This window comes from Piliocolobus tephrosceles, chromosome 1 (genome assembly GCF_002776525.5).
Source record: "Piliocolobus tephrosceles isolate RC106 chromosome 1, ASM277652v3, whole genome shotgun sequence".
Taxonomy (NCBI): domain Eukaryota; kingdom Metazoa; phylum Chordata; class Mammalia; order Primates; family Cercopithecidae; genus Piliocolobus; species Piliocolobus tephrosceles.
Window position 1 is genome coordinate 56,590,491 of NC_045434.1, and position 24,089 is coordinate 56,614,579.

Genomic DNA, 24,089 nt, shown 5'->3' on the forward strand with positions numbered 1-24,089 from the left:
AGTTCCGCATGACTGGAAGACCTCAGGAAACTTACAATCATGTCGGAAGGGGAAAGGGGAAGCAGGCAACTTCTTCACAAGGCAGCAGGAGAGACTGCTCGTGAGAGCCCAAGAAAAACTATCATTGATGGAACCATCAGATCTCGTGAGAATTAATTCACTATCATGAGGACAGCATGGAGGAAACCACCCCCATTATCCAATCACTTCCCTCCCTCTATATGTGAGGATTACAATTTGAGATGAGGTTTGGGTGGGGGCACAGAGCCAAACCACATCAGCAGTGAATGGGAATAAAAAAGATTCTAAATTCAGCTCTCAGAATTAATGTGCCTGGATGTTCTGATTCCTGATCCAGTGTTCTTTTCCACACTCCTCGCTTATGCTGGCCAATGTTAATGTTCACCTGAAAACAAGATGCTCTCCTACATAGAAATTTTTCTGTGAAGCACAACTCATTAAGTCTTCTTGGCTTTATCTAAAACTGATCTGATTGTGTTACAGTTAAACTTGTACCTCTCTCATCTCACCATAACCTAAATTATCCTAGATAGTTTGAAGCCAGATTGAAAATTATCAACATGCTCCAGAGGAATCATTTTTTGGTTCAAGATCCAGGAGAAATTGGGCACAACCTCTCCACACACAGAACCCTTCTGAATTGCAATTACCCCCTTCACATTCACTGCTCAAAACTCAGCTCTTCAGAAGGGGGTGCACCATGGGCTCGAGAACCCTTGATTTCATGGGTTACCAGAAAAGATCGAGAAGGAAAATGAGCAAGGTAAGGAAAGAAAGCAGCGAATGTGTTAGAGGCAATTCATGTACTAACAGACAGCAGGACTAGTATAGTACTGAAACCAGAGAGAGAAGAAATGCAAGAAAACAATTATAAGAAAAAAGACGAGATACTACTCCCTAGTCCAGGGCCAGATAGCTAGGCTGGTTCTCTCCTTTCTAATAGGAGGCCTCTGCCGCAAACATGCTCTGCCAGATCCTCAGTCAGGCCAAGAAGCACCTGAGGTTAATCCCTCTCCTTGAATTTATTGAAGCTGGAGGTACTGGAGCAACACTGGATGTCTTGCATCTGGCACTGTTCAATCCAGGTGTTAATTGAGGCAGAAACCATAACCCAGAAAGAACACTGGAACAAACTGGGTCCCAGTGATTGATACAAGTTCTACTCAGTGAATGTGGATTATAGCAAACTGAAGAAAGAAGGTCCAGATTTTTGTTTGTTTGTTTTTGTTTTGTTTTGTTTTGAGACAGAGTCTCTCCCTGTTGCCCAGGCTGGAGTGCAGTGACACGATCTCAGTTCACAGCAGCCTCTACCTCCGTGGTTCAAGCGATTCTCATGCCTCAGCCACCTGAGTGGCTGGGACTATAGGTGCACACCATCACATCTGGCTAATTTTTGTATTTTTAGTAGAGATGGGGTTTCACCATGTTGGCCAGGCTGGTCTCAAACTCCTGACCTCAGGTGATCCTCCTGCCTCAGCCTCCCAAAGTGCTGGGATTAAGGCATGAGCCACTGTGCCTGGCCAAAGGTCCAGATTTCTAAATAAAATGTTTCACCATAAAGCTGGTTAGAATGAAGGTCTTCCAGAAGCCACTCACACAATTTTCCACTTATGTAGGAAATAGTTCTCCTCCAAATGCATGAAATCATGTTGATACGTTGGAGATCACACTGATTAATAAATATTGACAACTGAACAAAACAAAAGGGATCTGAAAGAAAGAAAAAAGGAGGAAGAAGCTGACAAATGCATAACAGGAAAGGCATACACTATTTTTTTCTTTTTGAGACGGAGTCTCACTCTATCGCCCAGGCTAGAGTGCAATGGCACAATCTTGGCTCACTGCAAACTTCGCCTCTTGGGTTCAAGTGATTCTCCTGCCTGAACCTTCCAAGTAGCTGGGAATACCAATGCATGTCACCATGCCCGGCTAACTTTTTTGTATTTTTAGTAGAGATGGGGTTTGATCATGTTGGCCAGGCTGGTCTTGAACTCCTGACCTCAGGTGATCCTCCTGCCTCCGCCTCCCAAAGTGCTGGGATTACAGGTGTGAGCCACTGCTCCTGACCTGCACACACTATTTTATGTTATAAAGATAATGTGGACAAAGTACCTCATCACACATGGTAAAAACTCAATCATATTTGTTGAATAAATAAATGACTGACTCACTTTGAAGTAACTGCAATAAAATCAAACTCACTATTTTATCTCCAAAACTCATTATTTGCTGACTTCCCTTCTTCTGTAAAAATATAATAATTTTATGATACCAAGTCAAAACCCTGGAACCATCTCTGCTGTTCTTTTTGCCTCTCCCATCTCAGCTTCAATATTTAAGGATAACTAATTCTTCCCTCATCAGGTCTATTTTATTCATCCCTTTCTGTGCATACTGATCACCTGAGTCCGTATCTCAATATGGATTAAACAAGCATTTAGTGTATGCACATTACATGTCCTGAACCAGTCTACTAGTTACATATCCTACACCAATCTATAATTGGAGTTACTTCTTGCCTTCAATGAGTTCAAATCAGATATAGAAATAATGCAATATGACAAAAGTAACCATGGAGCTATTTATATGGAAAATGCTACTTGACCAACTCAACCAATTTATAATCATCTCCCCTGTCTCATTCTCTTTAATCTCTTCCCTTTCAGACAAAAATTTTTGCTAATATATCTTGAAGGATTACTATGCACCAGGCATTTCTGTAAGTAACAAGCATTTTACATAATTCACCTCATTCACTCCTCACAATAGCTCTAGAGGTAGGTGGTGTTATTATTTAATACCTCAATTTCAAAAATAAAGGAACAGTGTTTTTTAATCACAATTAAAAATAAAAATTTTTTTTCACCCCAGTTAGGATGGCTATTGTCAAAAAGACAAAAAATGATAAATGATGGTGAGGACGTGGAGAAGGGGGAACTGTCATATGCTGTTGGTGGAAATGTAAATGAGCACACCCACTGTGGAGAACGGTATGCACTACAAACAGAATTACTGTGTCATCCAGCAATCCTCCAGTTGGGCATTTATCCAAAGGAAAGGAAATCATTATATCAAAGAGACGTCTGCGCTCCCATGTTTATTTCAGCCTTATTCACAATAGCCAAATTATTCAATCAACCTAGGTGTCCAACAACAGATAAACAAATAAAGAAAATATGGGATATATGCATGATGGAATACTATTTAGCCATAAAAAAAGAATGAAATCCTGTCATCTTTGGCAACATAGATGGAACTGGAGGAAATCCTGCCATGTGAAATAAGCCAGGAACAGAAAGTTACACACCACATGTTCTCATTCATATGTAGAAGCTAAAAAAGTTGATCTCATAGAAGTAATAAGTAGGACGGAGGCTACTACAGGCTGGCAAAGGGAGGTAAGAAGGATGAATGGGGAGGGATAAGTAAGGATTTGTTAAAGAATGCAAAATTACAGCTAGATAGGAGGAATAAGTTCTAGTGTTCTATTCCACTGTAGGATGACTACAGTTAACGATAATATAGTTTCAAATAGCTAGAAAGAGGATATCGAATGTCCCCAGTACAAAGAAATGGTAAATGTTTGAGATGATGGATATGCTAATTATCCTGATCTGATCACTATACAGTCTATTTATTGAAACATCACTATGTAGCCCATGAAAATGTAGTTTGTCCATTTAAAAAATTAAAATAAATAAATCATTTTAAAAATCAAAAACTTGGCCGGGCGCGGTGGCTCAAGCCTGTAATCCCAGCACTTTGGGAGGCCGAGACGGGTGGATCACGAGGTCAGGAGATCGAGACCATCCTGGCTAACACGGTGAAACCCCGTCTCTACTAAAAAATACAAAAATTAGCCGGGCGAGATGGCGGGCGCCTGTAGTCCCAGCTACTTGGGAGGCTGAGGCAGGAGAATGGCGTGAACCCGGGAGGCGGAGCCTGCAGTGAGCCGAGAGCGCGCCACTGCACTCCAGCCTGGGCGACAGATCGAGACTCCGTCTCAAAAAAAAAAAAAAAAAAAAAAATCAAAAACTCAATTTTTTTTAATGAGAGAACTAAGGCCCAGAATGAATAAATTACTCGCCAAGTTTACACAGTAAATAAACAACCAAGGCAGTGTGCCTGGTTCATTCAGGACCCGGGCCCTTCACCGCTGTATTGTACTGCACGTTATCACCAGATTCACTTTCTATTTTTTTTTTTAAGATGGAGTATCACTCTGTCGCTCAGGTTGGAGTCCAGTGGCATGATCTTGGTTCACTGCAACCGCTGCCTCCCAGGTTCAAGCATTTCTCCTGCCTCAGTCTCCTGAGCAGCTGGGATTATAGGCATGCACTGCCACGCCCAGCTAATTTTTGTATTTTTAGTAGAAATGGGGTTTCACTATGTTGGCAGGCCTGGTCTCCAGTTCCTGACCTCAGGTGATCCACCCGCCTCAGCCTCCCAAAGCACAGGGATTACAGGTGTGGGCCACCATGCCCGGCCTAGGTTCAATTTCTTAAACTATTCTGTCACTTGCTCTTCCAAAACCCATTTTCCACAGAACCAAATCCTTAGGAATTTTCAAGGCCCTTTTTATCTAACCATGACTCACTTTACTAGCCTTATTACTTCCCAATGCAAGCTCCATTCTCTTCAGGATGAACTCCATATTATTTCCACACATATCGGCTCATTTCAACCTGCTCCCTTTCCAGCCTGACTTGGCCTCCTCCTCTCCAACTGTTTAAATTGTGTTTGGGCTTCAAGACCCAGTTTAAGTCACTTCTCCATAAAAATTTTCTCAACCACAGAAACCCACCTTCATGACTCTCTCCTGTGAAATCTCAAGGCTTACTATCTGCCACAAACTGAATATTTAATTATAGACTACCTTGCACTGCCATTTAATTTACAAGTGCTGGCTGGGCATAGTGGCTCATGTCTGTAATCTCAGCACTTTGGGAGACTGATGAGGGAGAATTGCTCAAGCCCAGGAGTTTGAGACCAGCCTGGGCAATGTAGTGAGACCCCATCTCTGTAAAAAAAAATAATAATAATTAAAGATAAAATTCAAATTCAAATTTACAAGTGTCTAAGACTTAACTATGAACTCCAAGAACCAAGGATCCTAATCTTACATTTTTTTTGTATCCTCCTCCCTATGTCTTTCACAAAAAGGGGTTTAAATGATCAAAGAAATAAATGGATGAATACTAGGATGTTAATAAACAGCTGATAACTTGGCTAACACTATTTGAGGGTTATAGGAAATGAAAATAGAAGATGAGGGCTTGCTGAAAAGATAAAATGCATATCAGGAAGAAAAATTAATTTTTCAGTAGACATAAGCATATTATTAAATACGATGTTATCATAACTACACTAATGAAAAAGGCCATACAAAATTTCAACCTAAACTAGTATTTAGCCACAGAGTTATACTTTTTTTGTGTGACAGAATCTCACTCTGTTGCCCAGGCTGGAGTGCAGTGGCATGATCTCGGCTCACTGCAACCTCCACCTCCCCGGTTCAAGCGATTCTCCTGTCTCAGCATCTCGAGTAGCTGGGACTACAGGCACCCACCACCACACCCTACTAATTTTTGTATTTTTATTAGAGATGGTGTTTTGCCATGTCGGCCAGGCTGGTCTTGAACTCCTGTACTCAAGTGATCTGCCCACCTCCGTCTCCCGAAGTGCTCAGATTACAGGCCCGAGTCACTGTGCCCAGCCAGAGTTATACATTTTATTTATTTATTTACTTATTTATTTATTTATTTTGAGACAGAGTCTCACTTTGTGGCCCAGGCTGGAATGCAGTAGCACCGTGTCAGCTCACTACAACCTCTGTCTCCTGGATTCAAGCAATTCTCCTGTCTCAGCCTCCCAAGTAGCTGGGATTACAGGTGCCCACCACCACGCCTAGCTAATTTTTATATTTTTAGTAGAGATGGGGTTTCACCGTGTTGGCCACCATGTTGGCCAGACTGGTCTCAAACCCCTGACCTCAGGTGATCCACCTGCCTGGACCTCCCAAAGTGCTGGGATTACAGCCGTGAGCCACCGCACCCAGCCAAGTTACACATTTTTAATAACATTAAAAGGTGTTCAGCAATGTAATAATTAACCCAACTCAGATTTGTTGTCAGAATTTTCAGTCTAGTGCTTGCTTTGCTTTGGCAGCATACATACTAAGATTGGAAAGATACAGAGAAGATTAGCTTGGCCCCTGCACAAGGATGACATGCAAATTCATGAAGCATTTCACATTACATTTTTTTAATAAAGTAAAAATATATACATTTTAAAAGAGGCCAGGCTCAGTGGCTCATGTCTCTAATGCCAGTACTTTGGGAGGTCAAAGTAGGTAGGTCACTTGAGGTCAGGAGTTTGAGACCAGCTGGCCAACATAGCAAAATCCTGTCTCTACTAAAAATACAAAAATTAGCCAAGTGTGGTGGTACATGCCTGTAATCCCAGCTATTCAAAAGACTGAGGCAGGAGAATCAGTTGAACCAGGAGGCAGAGGTTGCAGTGAGCCAAGATTGCACCACTGCATTCCAGCCTGGGTGACAGAGTGAGACTCCGTCTTAAAGAGAAAAAAAAGAATTTTCAGTCTAGGCATCAGGAGGAAAGAAAACCTGAGGAATAACTGTTTGCCACAAGGTATTTCTCTTTTTTTCCTTTTTTGAGACAGGATCTTGCTGTGTCACCCAAGCTGGAGCACAGTGGTACAATCAGAGCTCACTGCAGCCTCAACCTGCCAAGCTCAAGCAATCTTCCCACCTCAGCTTCCAATGTAGCTGGGACTACAGGTGCCTACCACCATATCTGGCTCTTTTTTTTTTTTTTTTTTTGTAGAGATGAGGGGGTCTCACTATGTTGCCCAGGCTGGTCTTGAACTCCTGGGCTCAAGTGATCCTTCCACCTTGGCCTCCCAGAGTGCTGGGATTACAGGCGTGAACTACCATGCCTGGTCTCACAAGGTATTCCTTATTCTTACCCCGCTGAAGACAGCAGAAAAGGAAAGACACAAGTAAGATACAAGGAAGAACTCCCTTGTTCAACGACATACTTCTGAGAAAAGTTATAGAATCATGTTTTTGAAGTCTCTAAAAAATGGGATATAGTTATAATTATTTCAAATGTCCAAGGCATAAATTAGGTGATTTCTGAAGAACATTTCCAAATTCTTCTTTTTTCCTAAGTCATGAGAGTTGGGAACTTTTAAGCCATACCTCAACCATCGCACCGCTCTTTCCTGCTGCAGATTCTCTCTCCTAAGCACTGGAAGAACTTGACATTCCTCATAATACACCCAATACCCATTACCCAGAAAATAATGTTCTCTGAGTTGTGGATCTCTTAAAGTTTCCTGCAGTGTGAAGCCAAATCACGGTTCCCACGTCAAGTACTCAGCAATACACCCAACATAGCAACATGTTTAAGCTTTAATCAGAATGATTTCTGCCATGCAAATAGAACCTACTTCCTATGGAGTATTGTATCAGTGTATTCTATTTACACTAATAATATCTTATTTTATCTGCATAATACATTGCACTTAATCTTCCTTGGAAATAGTATGCTTTCTATTTCATAAATTGGTTAAAGAAAGCTCTTTCATGACAAGGATTTGATTTATTTGAGCCCTGCTACTATACCTTGAGAGCCATAAGTGAAAATCAGGACATTATAGCCAAGGTAAATAGCACATTTATTGTAGTCATTGTCAGCCCTCTCAACCTGAGAAAGAATTGTTCCTTGACACATAGGATGGGGGAGAACATGGTGTGTATTAAAATATGTGTGTGTGTGTACAGGACTTGTCACTTGTTAGAAGCTACAGATATTGAAGGTAGTATCACTTCCTTACATAATTATAAATTATATTTTTATAATTATAATTGTAATTGTATTAAAAATTATTTTAAAATAATTATCACTATTATTTGTCATAAGAATTATTAATAGAAAAGGCAAAAAAAAAAATGAGCACAAATTCACCCAAAATGAAGTAGAGTTTAAAAAAAAAGTCAGAAATGCACTTTAAGGAGAGTGTCTGTTCAGAAGCTTACAATGAACTGATTTGACCAAATTTTTTTTCAAATCAAATATGTCTTTAGAATTGGTTCTTGGAACACCTGGGTCTTCAAGTTTTATACAGTTTCTCTTTTCTTATGCACCCTCTACCTATCAACTTCTACTCTCAAAAAACAGTATGACATCAATTTTAAAAAATGTGATACCTCTCCCAGAGGCATTTACTGTTTAAGCCCTCTGGGCATTTTGAAGACATTTTCAGCAACAATAGGCAACTGAGGGCTTCCAGGAAAAAAAAAAAAAAAAAAAAAAAAAGTAGATTTAGTCATTTCATACTAAAACTACAGTTTTAAAAAGCACAAACTTTTGTAAAAGTCATAGCTCACATTAGCAGATAGAATTGGAGGCCAGCCGTGGTGGTTCATACCTGTAATCCCAGCACTTTGGGTGGCTGAGGCGGGCCAATCACTTGAGGTCAGGAGTTTGAGACCAGCCTGGCCAACATGGTGAAACCCTGTCTCTACTAAAAATACAAAAATTAGCCCGGTGTGGTGGCATGTGCATGTAATTCCAGCTGCTTGGGAGACTGAGGCAGGAGAATCTCTTGGACTTGGGAGGTGGAGGTTACAGTGATCTGAGATTGAACCTGGGTGACAGAACGAGACTCTGTCTCAAAAAGAAAAAAAATATTGAAAAATTAGAAGGATGAGGGATAACTGGCAGCAGAATCCCCAAGTTGACAGTAGGAAAACCTGGAAAGCCACCCAATGTAAACAAAAAGTCTCAGGAATTGATGGCAATAGTTACCCCAGTAAGTAAGGGGTGAAAATGAGACAAAAATAGAAGAATTGTTTGCAAGTTTGTTGTAGAAGCAATTAGATCCTGGGTCCCCTGCCCGACTTGGTACAGTCACGTGACTGTCCTTCCCACACTCCTGCAGAGGGGTGAAGTTGATTCTCTGGGCTCTGAACTGGACAATGTCAGGCACAGTTAAGGAATGAGTACTATATTAACAAGAAATGTTGTGAAATACTGACTGTGGGTGGTGGATCAAGCCTGTAATCCCAGCACTTTGGGAGGCCAAGGCAGGTGGATCACCTGAGGTCAGGAGTTTAAGACCAGCCTTGCCAATATGGTGAAACCTCGTCTCTACTGAAAATACAAAACTTAGCCAGGCGTGGTGGTGCGTGCCTGTAATCCCAGCTACTCTGGAGGCTGAGGCAGGAGAATCGCTTGAACCCGGGAGGCAGAGGTTGTAGTGAGCCGATATTGTGCCACTGCATTCTAGTCTGGGTGACAGAGTAAGACCTTGTCTCAAAAAAAAAAAAGTAAGAAATATTAGTGAAATACTATAAACTGAAGATTGGAACCACCACTGCTTCCCCTACTTGGCTACCAAAACAATGGCAACCAAGAAAGGGATTAGAATATTATTTTCTAACCAACTCAAAGGGAAAAAAGATAATGAAATTGGGGTTAGCCCAATTAAACAAGCAGTCAGCTCACACTAGACTAAAGTGTATAGAATAGCAATAAGCAACAATGCACACAAAACCTCCAATCAGTGTTTGTGTTTTTTTACCCCATCCTTAATTGTGAACAAAAGCTAAAAATCACCAGGCAGCTAAGAAAAAATCTCCAACATGGGAAGAGAGAGCGAGGGGAAAAACAGAGCATGAATGAGAAAGAGAGAAGGATGAAGGGAGAGTGAGCAGAAGCAGAATACATAAGTCAAAAATAAAACAACTTAAAGAGAATAGTCTACGCCAAGATAAAAGCTTCAAAGAAACTATCATTAATTTCCCTGGAGATATGAGAATATACTGCTGCAAGAAATAAGAAAGGATGCTATTAAAAGGCAACTGTCAGAGAAAAAGAGCTCTTAATAATAATTTTATTTATTTATTTATTTATTTATTTATTTATTTTATTTTATTTTGTTTTTTGAGAGGGAGTCTGTCTCTGTTATCCAGGCTGGAGTGTAGTGGTGCAATCTTGGCTCACTTCAAGCTCCGCCTCCCAGGTTCAAGTGATTCTCCTGCCTTAGCCTCCCAAGCGAGTGCCACCATGCTCAGCTAATTTTTTGTATTTTTAGTACGGACAGGGTTTCACCATGTTGGCCAGGATGGTCTCCATCTCTTTTTTAAAGGATAAAAATAAACAACTCAGTAGAAGAGGTTTAAAATATAGTTAAGGAAATATCTCTGTAAGTAGAGCAAAAACACAAAACAAAAAGTGGAAAAAGTAAAGGGAAGCTAAGAAAATTCAAAGATATTCTATCCAAAATACTAGATATATGAATAATAGGAGTTGTAGAAATAGAGAAAGAGAAAATAGAAATAAAGAAATCATCATGGGCTGGACACAGGTGTAATCCCAGCCACTCAGGAGGCTGATGGGAAAGAATCATTTGAGGCCGGGAGTTCAAGATCAGCCTGGACAACACAGTGAGAGCCCAACTCTACAAAATAAAATTAAATTAAAGTCAGCCAGGCATGGTGGCATCCACCTGTAGTCCTAGCTACTTAGGAGGCTGAGGCAGCAGGATTGCCGGAGCCCAGGAGGCCAAAATTACAGTCCGCTTGCTCTGAGCTCTGATCACACCACTTCACTCCAACCTGAGTGACAGGGTGAGACCCTGTCTCAAAACAAAACAAACAAACAAACTATATATATATATATACATATATATATATATATCCTAAGAAATTACCGTGGATATAGTACATGAAAATTCTGCAGAACTGAAGGGCCTGGGTACCTAGAAAGAAGCAGTCAACTGCTCAGGACACTTGAGTGGATAAAAATAGACCACATTATGGCACATGATTGTACAACTTCAGAATGCTGGAAATAAAGAGCTACAAAATGAAAAAAGGCGGTGGTATGGAGGACCCACATGAATGGTTTTGAATTTCTCAACAGTATTACAAGCTAGATGACAACGATGTTCCATACCATGAGAATGTTTAATCAAGTGCCATTTTTAAACATATCATAATTTATTGTATGGAGATAAACAAGTACTCAAAGGGAAATGTTTTAGCTGTGAAAAGGTAAATTAGAATAGTAAAAAAGGCCTAGTGCAGTAGCTCACACCTGTAATCCCAGCACTTTGGGAGACTGAGGCAGGAGCATCACTTGGGCCAGAGTTCAAGATCAGCCTGGCCGACATAATGAGACCATGACTCTACAAAGAAATTTAAGAATTAGCTGAGTGTGGTGACATGTGCCTGTAGTCCCAGCTACTCAGGAGGCTGAGGCAGGAGGATCACTTGAGCCTAGGAGTTCAAAGTTACAGTGAGTGGTGATTGCACCACTGCACTACATCCTGAGTGACAGAGTGAGACCTTGTCTCTGAAAAAAGAAAAGAATGGAAAAAAAAATATTTCAAATAATAAGCTAAGCTTCCACCTGAAGACACTATAAACAGAAGAGCAAATTAAATTCAAAGCAAGGAAAAGAAAGGAAATAAAAATTAAAGTGGAAATCAATGAAATAGAAAATAGAAACAATGGAGAAAAGTCAATGAAAACAAAAGTTGGTTCTTTGAAAAGATCAATAAAATTGACATGCTTTTAGTTAGACAACCAAAATCCATTTAAGTACCTACTCTGATATGAGCTGTATAAAACAGTTATAAATACGCTCTACCTCTGATAGTTTTATATTCTAAGTGACTATAACATCGCTTATATGGAAGTTAATTAGACCAAAAAAGATATTGTAAATTCAAGGTTGATGATGGTCCTTGACAGTAGGATGATACCTCAAACTTTAAAGGCCTATGAGTAACATAAAGTCACTCCCAAACATGTAAGGATGGTTTTATGACCCTTGCTTAACTTTCTTTTTATAAATGGGGTCTTGCTATATTGTCTAGGCTGAAGTGCAGTGGCTATTCACAGACACAACTATGGCACTTTAACCTCAAACTCCTAAGTTCAAATGACCCTCCTGCCTCTTGCTTCAGCCTCCCAAGTAGCTAGGACTATAGGCACACACAACTGCATGGCTTTATCTTTGTTTAAGTTCTGTTTCCATATATCTATGTTCAACTGTGCCAGATAAGGGGGAAACTCGATATAAAAATAGTAGGCAACAGCGAAGTATATATTCTATAGATATTAAATATATTTGTTTTGTATATTTGATAGATCAGATAATTTTCCTTTCATTATTCCACCTTTGCATTTTTCAGTCCATAAAGTCTATGTAATGCTTAGAAGGTTCATTCAATTTTTTTCCCTACTTAAATCAATATCCATGGCTACAACTGATCTTAGAGCATTTTAGGAATATCAACGGTGGTTTTCTAAAATTTTTACGACTTCAGTTGGAGTTTTGCTTCTTTCTCCTTTTGGTTTAAATTCTGGGTTTTCTGAGTAATAATCTATCATCTGGCCTCCCTGTATGTGCCTTGAGTTTCTTCATCTTACATTGATGGAATTCTTTTGTGGATGAGAAAGGAGTGGGAGAAACAACTGTAAAGAGGCCAGGTATGGTGGCTCACGCCGTAATCCCAGCATTTGAGAGGCTGAGGTGGGAGAACTGCTTGAGCCCAGGATTTCAAGACCAGACTGGGCAACATAGTGAGACCTTATCACTCCAAAAAAAAAAAAAAAATTAATTTGCCATGCATGGTGGCACATGCCTATAGTCCCAGCGACTTGGGAGGCTGAGGCAGGAGGATCCCTTGAGCCTAGGAGATAGAGGCTGTAGTAAGCCATAATTGCACCATTGTGCTCCAGCCTGGGCAACAGAATGAGACCTTGTCTCAAAAAAAAGACAACTGAAAAGATGAAACCTAAGGAGTTGTGAAAACTACTGTTTCTTTCTTCTGTGTGTTTACATATGTGTGTGCACGTATGTATATATGTATGTAGATATGTGTACATAAACACAGTTCCTGCTGCAGGGCTGAGAAGCAATCAGCTATATATGTGTATTATACATATATACACAACTATATACAAACACATACATGCACACACACAGGGTATGTGAAGAAATATCACAAGAATGTTGCAGAATAGAGGAGGAAAGAGGATGTGATTGGAGAGAGCCACAGAGGGGGATTCTGTGGTACTGGCAATGATCTATTTCTTTCTTTCTTTTTTTAGAGCCAGAATCTTGCTCAGTCACCCAGGCTGGAGTGCAGTGGCATGACGGGATGATCATGGTTCACTGCAGCCTCAAACTCTTGGCTGAAATGATCCTCCCGCCTCAGCTTCCAGGGTAGCTAGGATTACAGGAATATAACACTATGCATTTTTACTTTTTGTGGAGACAGAGTCTTACTATGTTGCCTAGGCTGGTCTCAAACTCCTGGCTTAAGCTATCCTCCCACCTCAGCTTCCCAAAGCCCTGGGATTACCACTGAGCCCAGCAATATCTAATTCTTAACAGAAATAATTATACGGTTGTTCATTTTAGTATGTTATTATTATGTTATTGGTTGATATATGTTTGGATACTCTTCTATATTTTAATATAGTTCACAATTAAAACATAAGGAAATAATAAAAACAAAAAAAGTATCCCAAAATGCAGAAAAATAAAATAAATAGTACTTTTTAATTTCAAAACATACTAAAACAAAATTTAATAGCCTCCAACTGATGAAGGGCTATTGCAAATTATTAGACAAAATATAAATATTCCAAAAAGAAAAAGGACGAAGACTAATACTATGCACAGGCGAGTCTCACAAAAGGGAGGAAAAGGCCAGGCGCAGTGGCTCACACCTGTAATCCCAGCACTTTGGGAGGCTGAGGCCAGCAAATCACCTGAGGTTAGGAGTTCGAGACCAGCCTGGCCAACATGATGAAACCCTATCTCTACTAAAAATACCAAAAAAAATTGGCCGGGTGTGGTGGCACATGCCTGTAATCCCAGCTATTCGGGAGGCTGAGGCAGGAGAATTGCTTGAACCTGGGAGGCAGTGGTCGCAGTGAGCCCAGATCGCACCACTGCACTCCAGCCTGGGAGACAGAATAAGACTCTGTCTCAAAAAAAACAGGGAGAAAAAAAGTAAACAGTTCATGGCTTAGCCAAGGTTCTCTGAAAAACAGAGCCTGAACAAGATTTAAGCATGAATAATTTATAGGGAGATACAATCCCAGGGCAGGGAGAGTGAAGGATGAGAAGCAGATCCAGTGGGCCTACAAAGAGGTTACAAGGAAAACCTAACAGTGCTGTGCTAATGGTTCAGTGGCTAAAATGTGCGTTAACAGTTCATGCATCTGGCCAGGCACGTTGGCTCATGCCTGTAATCCCAGAACTTTTGGAGGCCAAGGCGGGTGGATACCTGGGTTCAGAAGTTCAAGACCAATCTGGCCAACATGGCAAAAGTCCGTCTCTACTAAAAATACAAAAATTAGCCAGGTGTGGCAGCAGATGCCTGTAATCCCAGCTACTCGGGATGCAGAGGCAGGAGGATCGCTTGAACCCCGGAGGTGGAGGTTGTGGTGAGCTGAGATTGTGACATTGCACTCCAGCCTGGGCAACACAGCCAGACTCTGCCTCAAAAATATAAAAATATGAATTAATACATAAATAATAATTTTTAAAAAATAATTCATGCATCATACCTGTCCACATGCCTGACCTGGTACCCCAGGTAGGGACACTCCACCAGTTAATGGAAAGCAGAGTAAAAACTTTTCAGAAACTTTCATACCTTCATGAAAAGCTTATTCTTCTAATTACACAAGTAACAGCAACAACAACAACAAAAAACAAAAACAAAGGGAACAACTTCCCCTGGACAGAAAGCAACGTTAATGTATGAAGAAGAATCTTCAGAAGAGGAGTCTGATGATGAAATAGCAGATAAGGATTCTGATGATAATTGGGATGAAGACGAGGAAAAAAGTGAAAGTGGAAAAGATGAGGATGTTGATGAAGAGGAAGATGAGGATGCTGAAGGAAAAGATGAAGAAAATGGTGAGGACAGAGATATGGCAAGTGAAAACGAATTACATGGAGATTCTGATTTAGACCCTGAAAATGAAAGTGAAGAAGAATGAAGACAGAAAAGTAAGCGGGTCAAATTATCTAAACGCTGGCTCACCTTGCCCAGTGCTGCCAAGTCCTCCTGGGGAGGGTTGCCTCTGTGCCAGGATGCTGAGGACCATTGCAAATTTCCAAGTTCGTAATGGTGGATCCTATGCCACCTTGCTGTCCTGAGCACCTAAGACTTAACTGTGTAAATAAGAGCATTTCGTTCAAATGCTAATAAACTTTACACAGTATATAGACACATTTTCTGAAATGCATTGACATCAGTGTCCAATATATGGTATATTTTTATAAGATAATATCCTAGATTGGTTATATCAAGAATTGACATGAGTGAAAATAAAGACGTTTCCCACAGGATTTGAAGAACTGGACTGTTGTGAAGGAGTCAGCTCTTATCTCAGGTTGGTATCTTTCATCAAATCCAGATTCAAAGCATCATTAATAAAATTTTTTTAAATTTGGTACATTTAATTTGGTTCATTTTCATGAAATATGAAGAGATAACTAAAAACTGGAGTAAAAATGATTGTAATTTTTAAAAATCATCAATATCACCAGTTTGTCTACTAATGGGTAACCTGACTTGAGTAAGATTAAATATATGGAGTCCTTCCCCAAAATAACCACTTATTTTTTAAGCTGTCACGTGAAGTATTTTTTTAAAACAAAAAAAAAATTATGACAATTAAAAAACTAAAGAATTAACCACATTAAGGATTTTTCTTGACTGCAAAATTGCTCGTAAAGAATCATCAGCGTACAAATTAGAAGTGCTTGTTATCTGCAACTTTTTTAAAAATTCAATTTATACCTGCTTTTGAAGAGATTTTCATTTTTATTTAAATTACTAATGGATCAAAGAACAATTGTCTATTTTTTTCTCTTTGGTTTTTAAATATTAATGATAACCTTATTAGAATTTTTTTCCAAAGAATATATTTTTATAATTAATAATTTAGTGTTTTTCTTCCTTTTCATTATCTACTCTTGGCAATGTTAGGTTATCTGTTTAACTTTAATATAATAAATCTAATTCAATTTTTTTTTTTTTTTTGAGATGGAGTTTCACTCTTTTTGCCCAGGCTGGAGTTCAATGGCACAATCTCGGCTCACCACAACCTCCGCCTCCCAGGTTCAAGAGATTCTCCTGCCTCAGTCTCCTGAGTAGCTGGGACTACTGGTGCACACCAGCATGCCTGGCCAATTTTTGTATTTTTAGTAGAGACGAGGTTTCTCCATCCATGTTGGTCAGACTGGTCTTGAACTCCCGACCTCAGGTGATCTGCCTGTCTCAGCCTCCCAAAGTGTTGGGATTACAGGCATAAGCCACCAGCTGTGATTCAAGATTTTTTGCATATGTATGAATAAGTATTTTGGTGTGCTGCAAAAGCCTTTTCAAATTATCAATAGTTTTTTTGTTTGTTTGCTTTTTGTTTTTTTTTTTTTTTAAGAATGAGCCGATATTGGCTTAGGGGACCTGCAGATGGAAGCTCACCTCTAAGGATAGGGCTGGGCAGATGGGTTGATTTTTTCCCCACCTGTGTATATGTAAAACAAAACCATTATCTCTGAGGGACTTTTTAATATCAGTGGCAGAACAGAGATTTGTGTGCTTAACTTAAGAGCTGGAGTCATATAAGTATCTTGGGAAAGCAAGTTTCAGCCAGCTACTGGTGTCCTGTACAGTTATATTTATCTATAAATGGAGCTGTTTGTGGGAATTTAATACCATTCTCTTTGTAAAGTGAATATTCATCTTTCAGAAAAAGAAGTGATGTTGTGAAGGACTTTTTTTAAAAGATAAGATTATTATCAGAGTATAATAAAACAGAGTATTAATATGATAACAAAATGATGCAGTAAAAAGTGAAAAACCGATCAGATGGAATATTTGCTGAACAGCTGTCCTTGATAGACAAGAGGAGTGAGGATCTATATGTATGTGGACTAACTGGCTCAGCTAACATGGAGAGTTCATCTACTACGGGAATAAGCAGGAAACTGGAGTGAGTGGGAAGAGATGCTAGCAGGTGGGTAAGGCGAGGGTGGATGTCTAGGGAACTTCTAAGCACGTTCAGGTTTCTTCAGTGAAACAAGAGAAGCATCAGCAGAGTGAAGATAGAGAGGAACTATTGGAAATTTAAGAAGAATGCAGACAGTGTGAGTCTTTTGGCAGGGAACAGTGGCTCACACCTGTAATCCCAGCACTTTGGGAGGCCAAGGCAGGTGAATCACTTGAGGTCAGGAGTTCAAGGCCAGCCTGGCCAACATGGCGAAACCCCACCTCTACTAAAAATACAAAAATGAACCAGGCGCAGGCATGTAATCCCAACTACTCGAGAGTGTAGTGTAATTACCAGGTACCACTGTCAAGGTCCAATTTGTGGTTCGAAGTTATAAATGTAAAATAAGACCAATCAGCAGAGTATTAATATGTAAAATAAGACCAATCAGCAGAGTGTTATGTGTTAATATGAGAATACTTATTTTTAAAAACTTAGGCACTCTCGATGATTCATATGGGAAAAAGGAAAAGCTTGAGAAAAACGAGGTACCTAAACATATTTTATGAACAAATGATATACAACAGACTTGAAAAATAAGATAACTTTTTATAGTATAGAATCTATGAAAGCTACAATTTTTAACAAGCTTGTTGAAATGTTTTTCACAGAATCTAGTAATTTTTAGACATTGAAAATGATGAATTTCTGATATGTGCCCAGGATATAAATTATTTTTTTAAAGAAATTTTTAAAATTTATTTTGTTTAATGAGACGGGGTTGTTCTATGATGCCCAGCTGGTCTTTAATTCCTGGACTCAAGCAATCCTCCTGCCTTGGCCTCCCAGAGTGCTGGAATTTACAGGCGTGAGCTACCACACCCAGCCACAGGATGTAAATTCTAAAAACCAGGTTACCAAAAAGATTATACCTCAATTATATTACACTTTGACAAAAATGTTAATATTATTAAATATATTTGTATATTAGACATGTGAACTTTTAGAAACAGAAATTTTTGTCTACATGTCAGCACCATGGATTAATGACAAAACCAATTTGTCATTACCAAATGCATTACAGTACTGCATTTGGCTTTACTTTCACATCAAGAAATTTCTTAATCTTGAACACCAATTTCACACATTAATGTGATTAAAGAAATCTTTACAAATGTGAAATCGGTAAAGGAAGGTGTCATGCGGTTGTCATTGACAATGGAACAAACAAGGTTCTGAGTGGCTTAAGAATCACAGCCATATGTTTAGTTCACATTTGGTTATGTGTGAAGGGGTGGCCTGCCCCTCCACACCTGTGGGTGCTTCTCGTTAGGTGGGACGAGAGACTTGAGAAAAGGAAATAAAGACACAGAGACAAGGTATAGAGAAAGAAAAGCGGGACCCAGGGGACCAGTGCTGTGTTTTCAGAGGACACACACTGGCACCGGCCTCTGAGTTCCCTTAGTATTTATTGATAATTATCTTTACCATCTAAAAAATAAGGGAGTAGCTAGAAAATAGGATCATTGTAGGGAGGAAATCAGCAGTAAGACCTATGAACAAAAATCCTTGTAACATGAATAAGTTTAAAGGAAAATGCTGTGCCTTGAGATGCATATACAAACATCTCCATAAACCTTTTAGCAGTATTGCTCCAGCAAGCCCCACCTTATTCCTAAAGGCGGTTTCTCCTTACTCAGTAAACAAGGCACACAATGGGTATTACCCGGAGATGTTCCAATCCCAGGCAGGGGCAGGAGACAAATGTTTTTCTCTTTCTTGAGATTTAAGAGAATGGTGATGACCTTTAACCACAAGCAACCTTTAGGCACTTGTTTAACAAATCACATTCTGCACAGCCCAAAATCCTTTTAACCTTAAGTCACCACAACACATGTCTCTAGCAAGGACAAAGTTGGGGGTAGGGTCACAGATTAACAGCATTTCAAATACAGAACTAAATGGAGTCTCTTATGTCTACTTCCTTCTATATAGACACAGTAACAAGCTGATCTCTTTCTTTTCCCCACATATGTGTGCTCAGGAAGTAATTATAGCAGAGGGTAAAGTAACAGAATTGTCGGCTGTGGCAGCAAGATTGGGGTCACATTCATCATTCTTCTGCAGTCAAAGACAACAACATGACATGTAAGAGGTTATAGAGCTGCCTGATCATGTACTCATATAACATGGTCAAACAACGAGGAAGAGTAGTTACTGAAGAAGGAAAAAGAAAAAGCAGTTACTTGTTCAAAAGAAAGCCTTAGCATTATACTTTGCAGAGATGAATACCTACAGCACAGAATTCACTCACAAGCAATCCCTTGCAGAGAAAGGGGTTTGTTGGCTGGAGAGTCCCACGAGAGGGTAAGTATTGCCTGATGATGCCTGCCATGGGGAGCTTCAAGTCATGCCGCTCCACCAAAGGTGCTGGCATTGGCGTGTGTGCAGTGAGTGAGAACTGAGATGCAGATGGAAATTCAGAGCTTTTGCTAACCTGAAAACCGGTTACATTGCTCCACTGGTACTTTTCCAAACCCAAGGCTTAAGGATAAATTTTGTCCACATAATTACATACATCATGTGCATACACTTTTTTTTCTTTTAAACAAGGTCTTGCTCTGTCTTCCAGGCAGGCACGATCATACCTCCTGGGTTCACCTCCCACAGTCACCTCCCAGATTCAAGTGATCCTCCTGCCTCAGCCTCCCAAGTAGCTAGGACTACAGCCATGCCACCACATGTGGCTAGTTTTTTTGTTAGTAGCGGCTGGGCATAGTGGCTCACACTTCTAATTCCAGCACTTTGGAAAGCTAAGGCAGGCAGATTACTTGAGTCCAGGAGTTTGAGGCCAGCCTGGGCAACATGGAAAAACCTCATTTCTACTAAAAATACAAAAAATTATCCAGGTGTGGCGGTGTGCACCTGTAGTCCCCTCTACTCAGGAGGCTAAGATAGGAGGATCACTTGAGCCAAGGGGGTCAAGGCTACAGTGAGCTGTGATCACACCACTGTACTCAGCCTGGGCAACAGAGTGAGACTTGGTCTCAAAAAATAAGATAACTTTTAGTACAGGTGGGATCTCACCATGCTGCCCAAGCTTAAATTTTTTAAAACCAAAAACATGAGCACAACAATATTCAGTATTTTCTGTAATCAGGCAAAAAAAGCTTAAATTTGTGGAACTGCCTCAGTGAAATTGCACAATTACCAATGACCCAATCTTTAAAGGCAGAATACGAAGAGCAGATAAGTCTTTATTTGGCTACAATTCAGAGGTGAGAACATCCAACAACTTGGTGACAAGATGACTACATGGCAACGAACATTATATCCCCTCACTGCCCTTAGCTAAAACAAGCATCTCCTTAGTAGGCAAAGGTACAGTCTGAAGAATCTGCAAAGGTACAAGCAGACTAGCAGCTAAGATCTAGGTAGGAGGTATCGTGCCTGGGCCATAATGTCAAACTTCTAAAATATTACTACAAAAACTTTAATATGAAATTGTAATAATAATTATGCTTATTGATCTTATTTCTATCAACTGGATTTACCTTGGTATTATATATATATATATATATATATATATATTTTGAGACAGAGTCTGGCCCTGTTGCCCAGGCTAGAGTGCAGTGGCATGATCTCGCCTCACTGCAACTTCCTCCTCCCAGATTCAAGCGATTCTCCTGCCTCAGTCTCCTGAGTAGTTGGGATTACAGGCACCCACCACCACACCCAGCTAATTTTTTGTATTTTTAGTAGAGACAGGTTTTCGCCATGTTCGTCAGGCTGGTCTCAAACTCCTGACCTCAAGTGATCCACCCACCTGGGCCTTCCAAAGTGCTGGGATTACAGGCTTGAGCCACTACACCCGGCCATTAAAATTTATTCTTTGATGGTTACATTTGCCTTCAGCCTCAGTTCCACTGAATATTAATTTTAATAGTCATCTTTTTACATTTGGCCAGAATGTAGGTGGTGCTCTTCTACTTCGTAGGTAAATAAACCATGTGTGCATTGCATCAATACAACATGAGAAGAAAACTGGCCAAAATGTTGACCAATTAACTGGGTGCCAGTAAATACTTTTCTTCTTTGTACATATTTTTTCTGTTTCTTCAAATATATCTATAGCTAGATCTAAATACAGATGAGTAGGTTGGTAGGTGGGTAGATTTAAGAAGATAAACAAATTTTCTTTTTGCAAAAATAACAGTTATGTAACAGATATCTTTTAAATGCAGATTTTAACAACTCTGCTATTACATTTTATTACAAATGAGCCTGTTGAAATTGTTTTGAACATTATGATAGACAGCCTGGGCAACATAGTGAGACACCATCTCTACAGAAATGTTTTAAAATTAAAATTAGCCAGGTGTGGGGGGACATGTGCCTAAAGTCCTGGCTACTTGGCAGGCTGAAGCAGGAGGATTAGTGGAGCCTAAGAGTTCGAGGCTGCAGTCAGCCATGATTGTGCCGCTGCACTCCATGCTGGGAAACACAGTGAGACACCATCTCTTAAAAATGAAATAAAATGGCGGGGCGCGGTGGCTCAAGCCTGTAATCCCAGCACTTTGGGAGGCCGAGACGGGCGGATCATGAGGTCAGGAGATAGAGACCATCCTGGCTAACACGGTGAAACCCCGTCTCTACTAAAAAATACAAAAAAAAAAAAAACTAGCCGGGCGAGGGGGCGGGCGCCTGTAGTCCCAGCTACTCAGGAGGCTGAGCCAGGAGAATGGCGTAAACCTGGGAGGCGGAGCTTGCAGTGAGCTGAGATCGCGCCACTGCACTCTAGCCTGGGAGACAGAGCGAGACTCCGTCTCAAAAATAAATAAATAAAATAAAATAAAATAATATATTATAACCCTGCACAAATTCTGACTTTTGGAGTTCACGCTGGGGTTCTACAATGATTTTAAATCGCCCAGATCTTGGCTTTTGCATCATTATGTTTGCAATGGGGATCAGAGATCGAGTATTCATTCAGTTAATTAACAACCTAACTCTTGCAAATAGGGGAGGAGAAAATTTACATCTACTACCTTGTTGCAAAATTAGGCCATTTGGCAATTGTAGTTTAAGACGAAATAATAAGAACTGAAATGCTGAGTATGAAAGTGAGATCAATGAGAACATCACTCAACCTAAGTTTCCCAAGTAACTGATTCCAACCAGGAACTTCTCTGTGAAAAAACTGGGTTTCTGTTTTGTTTTGTTTTGTTTTGTTTTCTACAAATGTCTAAGGTAGGAAAATAAGGCTTCCCAGCACATGGCAGTCTTGAAAATGATCCTCAAGATCTGATCTTTGCCTTCAGCCTTGGTTGAGGAAAAAAGGGACCTCCCCCCCACCACACTAACCACCCACCATGGGAGAGAGGACCTGAAAATGTGTTTTTTTGAAAAAAATACACAACTCTATAATATATGGAAAAATGATAATTCTATCTACGTCATGGAAATTTCTAAAAAATAAAAATGAATTAAACATATTAAAGTATAAACGAAAAGAGAGAAAAGAAGAAACAAAACATAAGAAAAGTAAAGATAAAAGAAAAAATATGTATTTGTTCTTAGGGTAGAAAATAATCTTTTTAAGCAGGACAAAACAAGCCCACTAAAGTAGTAAGGGAAATAAAGAAACAGTAAATTTTCCTTGCATGACGTACAAGGATGTATGATGCAGAAATATTTATAATAGCAAAAAATAAGATACTACAAGCTAAACATCCACCACTAAACAAATTATGATACAGTCACAGAATGGAATACTATGTACCCATTAAAAAGAATGAAATGGCCGGGCGCGGTGGCTCAAGCCTGTAATCCCAGCACTTTGGGAGGCCGAGACGGGCGGATCATGAGGTCAGGAGATCGAGACCATCCTGGCTAACACGGTGAAACCCCGTCTCTACTAAAAATACAAAAAACTAGCCGGGCGAGGTGGCGGGCGCCTGTAGTCCCAGCTACTCCGGAGGCTGAGGCAGGAGAATGGCGTAAAACCCGGGAGGCGGAGCTTGCAGTGAGCTGAGATCCGGCCACTGCACTCCAGCCCAGGAGACACAGCAAGACTCCGTCTCAAAAAAAAAAAAAAAAAAAAAGAATGAAATATATCTGAATGTCCTGGCATGCAAAGTGCTACAAAATATATTGTTTGATTAAAAAAGAAGTTACAAAAAATAAGTATAGTAATAATTCTGTTTTAATAAAAAATGCACAGAGGTGTGTATGTATAAATGAGTCTACATGTAATAAGAATACTATTTTGAAAACAATAAATATAGTCCTTATTTCCTATATAAATCATATTCCCCTACAGTCCTATCATCTTACGACTACAGGGAAAGGAGTTGAAATGCTGCATTCACATGGGGAATGATATGACCTCACCATACAGAAAGAGGAAAAACTAGAGAAAGCCCTTCATCTTCTAGAGATGGAGCAAAGATTTGACTAATAAAGGCCAGTCCATTATCAGACTGTATAGAGGTGGGACTGAGGAATTACGTCTGACAAAAGGGAAGAAATGACCGCGGTGGCCTTTTCAGACCCTGTGGGAAAAGCCTCTACCCATCCAGTGAAAGTGTCTACCCAGACTTGTTTTCTGACTTGAGGCATGTAAGTAAAGTGCAGAAGAGCCAGAGGTTCCCACCTGCTCAGGGGAGCAGGACATGCTGCAAGGACTTAAGAAATGGCAGGGACTTTGATTGAGTCAGAATGCAGCAGCCACAGGACCAGCGACTATGGTGGAGTCCTAGCTCAGCAACAGCAGATGCTAATGCTAACACATACCAAAGACCAAGTGGGACTAGTTCTATCACTGATGGTTTAGTGAGAACACAGGTTGACACACACAGGGAAAAGCAAAGGACACCTCAGCTGGAGACAAGCAAGAACTCAGAGGACAGCAGGTGTATCTTGCCTCCATCACCTCCCAATCCCCAGATACACTTCTCCCATCACATGAGACAAGTCGGCTTTCCTCCACACCCAGATGCCTCTGGGGGA

At 40.1% G+C, this 24,089-nt stretch overlaps 2 non-coding genes and 2 pseudogenes across 2 annotated transcripts; 3 read left to right on the plus strand and 1 right to left on the minus strand.

The window, feature by feature from the left end:
• The first annotated feature begins 982 nt into the window (after window positions 1-982).
• Window positions 983-2,450, plus strand: LOC111550990 (annotated as a pseudogene).
• A 3,727-nt stretch (window positions 2,451-6,177) lies between these two features.
• Window positions 6,178-6,287, plus strand: LOC111550997. The gene has a single exon (XR_002734225.1). It is a non-coding gene; the product is annotated as a U6 spliceosomal RNA (small nuclear RNA).
• An 8,363-nt stretch (window positions 6,288-14,650) lies between these two features.
• On the plus strand, window positions 14,651-15,080 carry LOC111550989 (annotated as a pseudogene).
• A 7,237-nt stretch (window positions 15,081-22,317) lies between these two features.
• On the minus strand, window positions 22,318-22,446 carry LOC111551002. Its single transcript, XR_002734230.1, has one exon.
• Window positions 22,447-24,089: the final 1,643 nt, after the last annotated feature.